Source organism: Mya arenaria, chromosome 6 (genome assembly GCF_026914265.1).
Source record: "Mya arenaria isolate MELC-2E11 chromosome 6, ASM2691426v1".
NCBI lineage: Eukaryota > Metazoa > Mollusca > Bivalvia > Myida > Myidae > Mya > Mya arenaria.
In genome coordinates, this window is record NC_069127.1 from 34,037,272 (window position 1) to 34,047,449 (window position 10,178).

At 39.0% G+C, this 10,178-nt stretch overlaps 1 protein-coding gene across 1 annotated transcript in view; it reads right to left on the reverse strand.

The window, feature by feature from the left end:
- Nucleotides 1–7,397, reverse strand: part of LOC128238705 (DNA-directed RNA polymerase I subunit RPA1-like) — a 207,064-nt gene extending 199,667 nt beyond the window's left edge. Inside the window, exon 1 of the mRNA XM_052954873.1 lies at nt 7,380–7,397. The gene's annotated coding sequence lies outside the window, so the exon portion shown is untranslated. The remainder of the gene's footprint in view (nt 1–7,379) is intronic.
- Nucleotides 7,398–10,178: the final 2,781 nt, after the last annotated feature.

Genomic DNA, 10,178 nt, shown 5'->3' on the forward strand with positions numbered 1-10,178 from the left:
CGATCTGTTTGGATTGTTTGTAAATGAACACATTCAGATAAGTCTACGGTTTGAATATTCGTTGTATTCACTACGCTTAGCATCGTAAGTTTGCTAGAGAACTGCGACCCGCCAACAAAGGATACCCGCATGGGCGGTATCTCTTGTATCAGTTCTGGCTCCAAGTAAACCCAGAACTCCTCTATGGAAGACGGGTTGATGGTGACGTGTGTAAGGCGGCTGTTCTGTATAGTTACCTTAGAGAGATGTCTGAGACCACTCAGATCCAGGTGTGTATCTGTAGGAAATTGTAATGTGTCAAGTCGCAGTTCCTGTAGTGCATTACAGCATTGTATGTTGTATTTGATGCAATTACCAGTCTGATTTTCAGTTGAGGAATTTTCTATAATTAATTTATATAGCTCTTGACAAATTGACAAATCAAGGGGAACACCCATGGTAACGTGCACTAAACTGAGTTTTCGTAGACTGTTAGAGAACTGCGACCCGCCAACAAAGGATACCTGCATGGGCGGTATCTCTTGTATCAGTTCTGGCTCCAAGTAAACCCAGAACTCCTCTATGGAAGACGGGTTGATGGTGACGTGTGTAAGGCGGCTGTTCTGTATAGCTACCTTAGAGAGATGTCTGAGACCACTCAGATTCAGGTGTGTATCTGTAGGAAATTGTAATGTGTTAAGTTGCAGTTCCTGTAGTGCATTACAGCATTGCATGTTGTATATGATGCAATTACCAGTCTGATTTTCAGTTGAGGAATTTTCTATAATTAATTCATATAGCTCTTGACAAATTGACAAATCAAGGGGAACACCCATGGTAACGTGCACTAAACTGAGTTTTCGTAGACTGTTAGAGAACTGCGACCCGCCAACAAAGGATACCTGCATGGGCGGTATCTCTTGTATCAGTTCTGGCTCCAAGTAAACCCAGAACTCCTCTATGGAAGACGGGTTGATGGTGACGTGTGTAAGGCTGCTGCTCTGTATAGTTACCATAGAGAGATGTCTGAGACCACTCAGATCCAGGTGTGTATCTGTAGGAAATTGTAATGTGTCAAGTTGCAGTTCCTGTAGTGCATTACAGCATTGCATGTTGTATATGATGCAATTACCAGTCTGATTTTCAGTTGAGGATGTTCCTATAATTAATTCATATAGCTCTTGACAAATTGACAAATCAAGGGGAACACCCATGGTAACGTGCACTAAACTGAGTTTTCGTAGACTGTTAGAGAACTGCGACCCGCCAACAAAGGATACCTGCATGGGCGGTATCTCTTGTATCAGTTCTGGCTCCAAGTAAACCCAGAACTCCTCTATGGAAGACGGGTTGATGGTGACGTGTGTAAGGCTGCTGCTCTGTATAGTTACCTTAGAGAGATGTCTGAGACCACTCAGATTCAGGTGTGTATCTGTAGGAAATTGTAATGTGTTAAGTTGCAGTTCCTGTAGTGCATTACAGCATTGCATGTTGTATATGATGCAATTACCAGTCTGATTTTCAGTTGAGGAATTTACTATAATTAATTCATATAGCTCTTGACAAATTGACAAATCAAGGGGAACACCCATGGTAACGTGCACTAAACTGAGTTTTCGTAGACTGTTAGAGAACTGCGACCCGCCAACAAAGGATACCTGCATGGGCGGTATCTCTTGTATCAGTTCTGGCTCCAAGTAAACCCAGAACTCCTCTATGGAAGACGGGTTGATGGTGACGTGTGTAAGGCTGCTGCTCTGTATAGTTACCTTAGAGAGATGTCTGAGACCACTCAGATCCAGGTGTGTATCTGTAGGGAATTGTAATGTGTCAAGTTGCAGTTCCTGTAGTGCATTACAGCATTGCATGTTGTATATGATGCAATTACCAGTCTGATTTTCAGTTGAGAAATTTCCTACATGTAATTCATATAGCTCTTGACAAATTGACAAATCAAGGGGAACACCCATGGTAACGTGCACTAAACTGAGTTTTCGTAGACTGTTAGAGAACTGCGACCCGCCAACAAAGGATACCTGCATGGGCGGTATCTCTTGTATCAGTTCTGGTTTCACGTAAACCCAGAACTCCTCTATGGAAGACGGGTTGATGGTGACGTGTGTAAGGCGGCTGTCTGTTATAACTATTTTAGAGAGATGTGCACATTTCGATAGGACGATGTGGTCATCGTCGTTTAACGTAGCTTCGTTTAGCCATAAATGCGTCAATGAGGTTTGGAATAAGTTTGAATTATTTGCTATGGAAAGCGTATACTTTTTTATTAAAATTGTTTCCAACTTAATACTGTTTCCTTGCAAAAGTGCATGATCATTGTCAATTCCTAAATCTGAGCCGATCTGTGCGTGTTTCAATGTAATTCGAGGCTTTTTTATTCCATTGTCGCAACATTCCTTGTAGGTCATTGTAATTGTAGATTGATAGTCTCTAAGTTCGGAATCGTAAAATATGTCGCCTCTATTAAACAACCGTTTCTTTTCATTAAACATATCTAAACACTTGCAACCTTGTTCGTAGTTCATGACACATAAAAATGACAATATATCGGGTGTCATAACAGATTCAAATCTGTTTATAAACATTTTCCATAAATTATTATGAAAATCCAGAGAAGATAGAAATACACAGGCAAGCATCTCTTTATAAGTTTGATGTAAAAATGTGTACAGCATGCTTTCTCCTGATATCGTTTTCATGCTTGTTATCGAAAGAATTCCAGATTTCAGAAGAACCGTCTTTTCCTCATTCTTCAATATTCGCATTTGGTGTTCTTCTATCAAAGAGTTATCATCGTCTACGAGTGAATAGGCTGCCAATTTTCCAATACCGTTAATTAGTACTGCTAATCCACTGCATGTGTAATTTCTATCATCAAAGCATTCGGGAGGGTATGTGTTCGATCGTCGCTCTTATATAGCTCACTCAGACCTTGTACGAGTGACTTGTCCTTTTTTTCGACACTTCGAAACATCAGTTCTATCATATTTGCGTATATATGCGACCTTGTCTTACCAAAGAACGTCAAATCCTTTTTACGAGATTTTGACGTTGTACCGTCTGGACATGTACTATCCACGGCTGTATTCACAAGACATGCTATATTCTGACTGCGTTTCTCGTGATAGACGCATAACAACTGCGAGGCTAACATTGGATTTTGGAGAAATGGTTCCAAATGTTGTTTTTTAATAGCAGATAAAAAATCTCCGATATTATATGAGGTGCTAAAATGCTTGTTCAAACAATTGTTCAAGTGATCCACAAGTTGCTCGGACACGTCCCGGCTAATAACGTTAATCTGTGCATGTGTATATGTACCTGTTCTGGGCATATCTGTATTTCCAAGTTTCCAAGGACGTGATGTAATGAGAACAGTATACTTTCTATTTGTTGCTAAGGGACTAATAATAGGAATGTCACATTCATCTAATCCGTCTAAAATTACCAAACCTGTTTCGTTCGATAACAAATCACAAAAAGCCTTGTTATTCCTTGTCAATTCTGTGTCAACTAATTCTGTATGAGAGAAAATTATATCCTCTAGTTTATCGCATTTGCTCCCCCGTAACTGGATGCAAAATAAATATGTAAACTCAGCTAAATATGCAATGTCACTGAAAAAGTTTTGAGAGTGACTTAACTTCGCTAATGGATTGGTCTTTCCCTCTTGTACCGCGCACCATAACGTAACTAAAGACTTACAAAACGTTGTTTTTCCTACGCCGGCGTCTGCAGAAAGAATAGTAATTCGTTTGGAGCTGAACATCTGTTCCAAACTCGTAAGAGGTTCTTCCGATGTAATGTATTTCTGTCTCGATTGAAGAATAACGCGACTAATGTTTGGAGGAATATAGAAGTCCTCAAGTCCGAACACTCCAGATTCAACGAAGGGGCCAATCTTGTACGTGCAGGTGTTGTCTAGGTGATACTTTATAAGGTTTTCTTTTAATTCTGGAACAAAATTTAAATTAAAATGCTGCATTCATTATATTGTTCGGCAAAACGCTTTATGAATAGCTATTGATCATATGCATTTCATTCTTTTCAGTTTGATATAACTATCACTTCTCTCATGTGTAATATAACAATATCACTTTGCATGATTGCAAACAATTAAATTTGAAACACTAGTTGCTCAATTGGTATTATTCTAGCAAGTCATTCTAATTTTATTTTTGTGATAAATATTTTGAATTCAGAAGATCGTAATCCATTTAATTCATTAAAGCAGAACGATAGTGACATACCTTTCTTTTTCATTTCATTATAGCATTCATAAAACGTTCGCCACAGACTGTTTTTTAAACCGAAAAAGACGTCATGAAAATATTACAAACTTATGACATAATATAAATGAGTATGACGTCATCATTTAAAGCCTAAAGAAGGTTTCGTAAAGTGTAGTTTTATGTTGTGATTCTTAGTCAATATCATCTCAGTACCGATTCAACCTTTAAGCGATCGGACACCCACGCACGCATGCACGCACGCACGCACGCACGCACGCACGCACACACACACATGATGCTATATACGAAGGGTTTGTTGATGACACTACATGAGACAATATACCAAATATCAAAGCTTTGCGATTTCATAGAAAGAGAGCTAGATTTGAAAGATATTGTAACAAACAAGACGTTATGCCGAAGGTTATACAAACTATTCAACATAATAAAGCAACTTGCATGGGCGAACAATATTACTTTTGACCCCAAGGGTTTAGCAGGAGAAGATTTTCATTTGGTTGAATTTCAAACTATCAAGTGTACCGGCCTTAAGGTTTCAAACAATTTTTAATCAGAAATAAGTTATCCAAAAGAAAGAATTGAGAATAACATGAAACGCGTTTATACAGCCGATATATTACTGACGGACACACTAACGGATGGATGTACAGCGTCATACCATAACACATCCCGTCTAAGGACGAGCGTCGTTTAAATCATATATTACATCATTTCATTGATGATATTAAGTGTCCTTATTTTGAGACTTCTGCGAACCCCCTCCCCCCCCAAAAAAAAATTGCGGTGGCCGCAGGAGTTCTATAGGCGCCCTATGGCAGTTTTAAGCCGCCAACGGTGCCCGTAAGGTGGCCTTGCGGTATGTGGCACACCCTTCGGGCAACGCAAGGCTCCCGTAAGCTCGATGCACGTCATCCGCACGGCCCGTGGCATTTTATGCCGTGTGTGGAGAAGGTATATATACAAGTTGTATTTCCATCCGTCTGCCTTGGTATTTTTAAAAAACACACGGCGTCCGCAGGGACGCCCTAAGACGACAGTGTGTTATAAATTCAAAGGCAGTACGGTCGGTCCAGTTCACCACAATTTCAAAGTACGACGTGCGGTTACCCTATCATTCATGACTGCTATAGCATGTGACCGTGGATTGCTGCTGCCTACCTTTAATTGCTATGAGTCGGAGATATTTGTAAATGTGACTGACGTATTAATCTATCAATAACACGGACGATAAATAGACCTACCCGATTTAAAGCTTTTCATCCCAGAAGGCTCCATTTGTTTAAGTATGTCTTGCACCTTCACTTCCAGATCATCAATTCGGCTCTGTAGTTCAAGGGTTTCTCGATTTGAATGGGCAGGAAGCGTTCGCAGGTAATCAACCGAGTCCTTTATGGCCACCACAACCTCGGAGCGCTCTATGATAAGTTCGTCATTCTCCAGCTGGTTATGATAAGACATATACCATTAATGTTATATAAACAATTATACAATATTGGAATACATACTGTGATTTTGTTTAATACTATAGTGCCTCAGCGACTGAAGCCTTCGTACAATTATGACACGAATGGGGTCCACAATCATACTGGTCACTTACCATGACGTAAATGGAGACCGTGATCAGCCTGATCACTTATCATGATGTGAATTTGGAGCCTCGATCAACTTGGCCACATACCATAACGATAATTGGAGTCTCGATCCGCCTGGTCACTTACCATGACATAACTGGGGAAACTTGATCCGCTAGGCCACTTACCCTGACGCAAACTTGAATTTGAGCTTTGATCGGCCTTGTCACTAACAATGACGTGAATGGAAGCCTCGATTCGCATGGTCATTAACGCTGAAAAGAACGGAGCCTCGAGCCACTTATTCATTTTCAATGACGTGAATTGGAGCCTTCATCCTCTTGGTCACTTACCATGACGCGAATTAAAGCCTTCATCCGCTTGGTCATTTACCATGACGTGAATTTGAGTTTTGGCCAGCTTAGTCACTTACCATGACGGGAATAGGAGTCTTGATCCGCTCGGTCATTTACCATGACATGAATTGGAGTCTTGACCCGCTTAGTCACTTACCATTACGGGAATTAGAGTCTTGATCCGCTCGGTCATTTACCATGACATGAATTGGAGTCTTGGCCCGCTCGGTCACTAACCATGACGGGAATGGGAGTCTAGATCCGCTCGGTCATTTACCATGACATGAATGGTATTCTTGATCCGCTCGGTCATTTACCATGACGTGAATGGGAGTCTTGATCCGCTCGGTCATTTACCATGACGTGAATGGGAATCTTAATCCGCTCGGTCATTTACCATGACGTGAATGGGAGTCTTGATCCGCTAGGTCATTTACCATGACATGAATTGGAGTCTTGGCCCGCTCGGTCACTTACCATGACGGGAATGGGAGTCTTGATCCGCTCGGTCATTTACCATGACGTGGATGGGAGCCTTGGTTCGTTTGGTCATTTAAAATATCTTGAATTGGAACCTTGGCCCGCTTAGTCATTCACCATGCCTTGAATTGGAGTCTTGATCCGCTCGGTCTTTTACCATAACGCGAATGTTAGCCTCAATCTTGTTTGCAACATCCCATGACGCAAAAGAGAGCCCCCAATCCCCTTGGCCAGTTACCACGACGCGAATGGCAGCATTGCTATTTTTGGCCACTTACCATGACGCGAAAGGTTGCCTTGATCAGTTTGACGCAAAATTGAGCATCGATCAGCCTAATCACTTACCATTACGAATGTGGTCCCTGATTCGCTTTGTCACTTACAATGACACGAATGGGAGCATCGATATGCTTAGTCACTTTGTAGATATTTTTTGACAGCGTTTATCACAGTAATCCATTGGATTATAAAACAATGGCGTTCTTTATTGCCAAAATATGATCCCTTTATTGGTCAATTGAATGGGTAAATGACAACCAGAGTAGTGTAAATTATCATTTAATAACACGGGCAACCACTTATCTTAAACATAGCTACATTTGAAAAGTTGCATATGATGTATTGCTTAAAAAGACTCCACATAAATGCATTAACTTCCTTCGTGGACGCCACAGACAACTCATCGCTTTTAGATATGTGTTATTAAATATTGATGAACGTGTTACCTGTTGCAATTGGTCTAGTGCGTCTTTTGCAAGGGGATTGTCATTGTTGAATGTTGGGTCAGAAAACAATGCTTTCAGATCAGATAGCCAGACTTTCAAGTCATCGTCAGTAACTTCCAATCCGGGCGCATGGCGAATATTCTTTCCGACATCGCGGACCTTTATGAAATAAAAGAAGAGTGTAAATGGACGTAAGGTAACGCGTTGAAGAGTGTTATTTGATGTAAGGTAACGCATTGAAGAGTGTAAATGGACGTACGGTAACGTATTGAAGAGTGTAAATGGACGTAAGGTAACGCGTTGAAGAGTGTAAATTGATGTAAGGTAACGCATTGAAGAGTGTAAATGGATGTAAGGTAACGCGTTGAAGAGTGTAAATTGATGTAATGTAACGTATTGAAGAGTGTAAATGGATGTAAGGTAACGCGTTGAAGAGTGTAAATTGATGTAAGGTAACGCATTGAAGAGTGTAAATGGACGATAGGTAACGCGTTGAAGAGTGTAAATTGATGTAAGGTAACGCATTGAAGAGTGTAAATGGACGTACGGTAACGTATTGAAGAGTGTAAATGGACGTAAGGTAACGCGTTGAAGAGCGTAAATGGACGCATGGTAACGCATTGAAGTGTGTAAATGGACGTAAAGTAACGCGTTGAAGAGCGTAAATGGACGTACGGTAACGCATTGAAGAGTGTAAATGGACGTTAGGTAACGCATTGAAGAGTGTAAATGGACGTAAAGTAACGCATTGAAGAGCGTAAATGGACGTACGGTAACGCATTGAAGTGTGTAAATGGACGTTAGGTAACGCATTGAAGAGTGTAAATGGACGTAAGGTAACGCATTGAAGAGTGTAAATGGACATTAGGTAACGCATTGAAGAGTGTAAATGGACGTTAGGTAACGCATTGATGAGTGTAAATAGACGTTAGGTAACGCATTAAAGTGTGTAAATAGTAGGGATGGCAACGAGTACCCGAGTACTCGAGTACTCGATCGAACGTCCGAGTACTCGAGTACCAAATCACTACTCGAGTACTCGGAAAAAAATAAAAAAAAATCTATAAAAATCACCAAATACACGATTTACAGACAAAATATCAGATCTGGTTAGTTGCCAAGAGGACAATTTACGGTCCCTCTAATCCCCGCTGTGTACACAATTGACCTCAGTCAATTAGTTGATAGTTGCAAACTGTCAACAAAGGACCCCTATTTCAAATTAGCACTTATGTCAATTAGCGAAGTTTTGATAGCGGTGCTTTCACCTACACAATTCTATTGTATACCAATTAGAGACCTTTCACCAAACAATGGACGCTAACGAGCGAAAGAGTATCGAGAATTGATTTTTTTAATGGGCGTATTTTAACTATTTTTGCAATGATTATCACAATTGATTGGTTGATATTTTAAATCAAGAATTATGAATATTAATGAGGTGAACAAGAATTGCACAGTACGAAAAACTATCATTTAAAACAAAAAAAAATGTAGAGTAAACAACTGAACAACTGAACTTCGTATTGAATTTCATTCACTATTTTTATGAATGCTATTAATTTTCTTTCATTGTAATTCTGATTGTTGTTCATTTCTGCAGTGCAAACTGGTATAAAATGAAACGAATAAGACAAATTAAAGCCTGAAACAACATTTGTTTTCTTTTTATATCATTTTTTTTTAAAACACGTAATGAAAGTTAACTTTAAAGGTGAAAATGACCAATAATACGACCAACCCACAATATACGTCATTAACGATACATGTATACACAATCTTGTCGGCGAACACATAATCGATTTTTCCGAGTAATCGAGTACCCGAGTACTCGATCGAACGATTGTCCGAGTACTACAAGTTTACAAGTTTATTCAGTACACTCATGTCATACATGCATGACAAAATGAGAATTGCAATGAACATATTATACAGTTACACATAAAGAGGCTTTGAAAAATGAACTTTAATCATAATAGTAATTAACATCATGGTATAAAGAGGAGTACATTATATTCTATAATTGACTTTTTTAATGATACATTTCATAAATTTACACAACTTTGAAAACATAATACATTCTGGGTTTAATTTCATAACACGTTTAAATGACAATATATTCGGAGTTCTAAAATTACAGTTATCAATGAAACGTCGCCTTTCGTTAGTGAAATAACTACACTCTAACAAATAATGAAATTCATCACCAATACGATTTGAATCACAAAGGTCCCTTACAGAAAAAATGCATTAAATGTGAACAGTTATTGTGAATAATATGTAAATATTTTGCGAACTATCTGCGAACATGTATCTTCTTCTAAGAATTCATTCGCACAATGTTCACAGAATGTTCACTTTTCACATGCAAATTAGATTATCTGCGAACTCAGATTGCGAACAAATTGTGAACAAATTGTACAAATGGAGATCATTAAATGTTAACAACTTGCGAATATTAAATGTTAACAATTCGCGAATATTAAATGGTAACAACTTGCGAATATTAAATGTTAACAATTCGCGAATATTAAATGGTAACAACTTGCGAATATTAAATGTAAACAATTTGCGAACAGTACATGTAAACAATTTGCGAATAGTACATGTGAACCATTCGCGAACTATGAACCAATAAATGTTAACAATATGCGAACAATAAATGTGAACTATTGGAGATCAGTAGATGTGAATAACCTGTGATATATATAAATATATTGTGATACTGTGTGCAAAACTTTTGGAGTCAAATCCTAAATTGCCATTTTGGAGTATATATCAAATGTAAGAAGTGAAAAC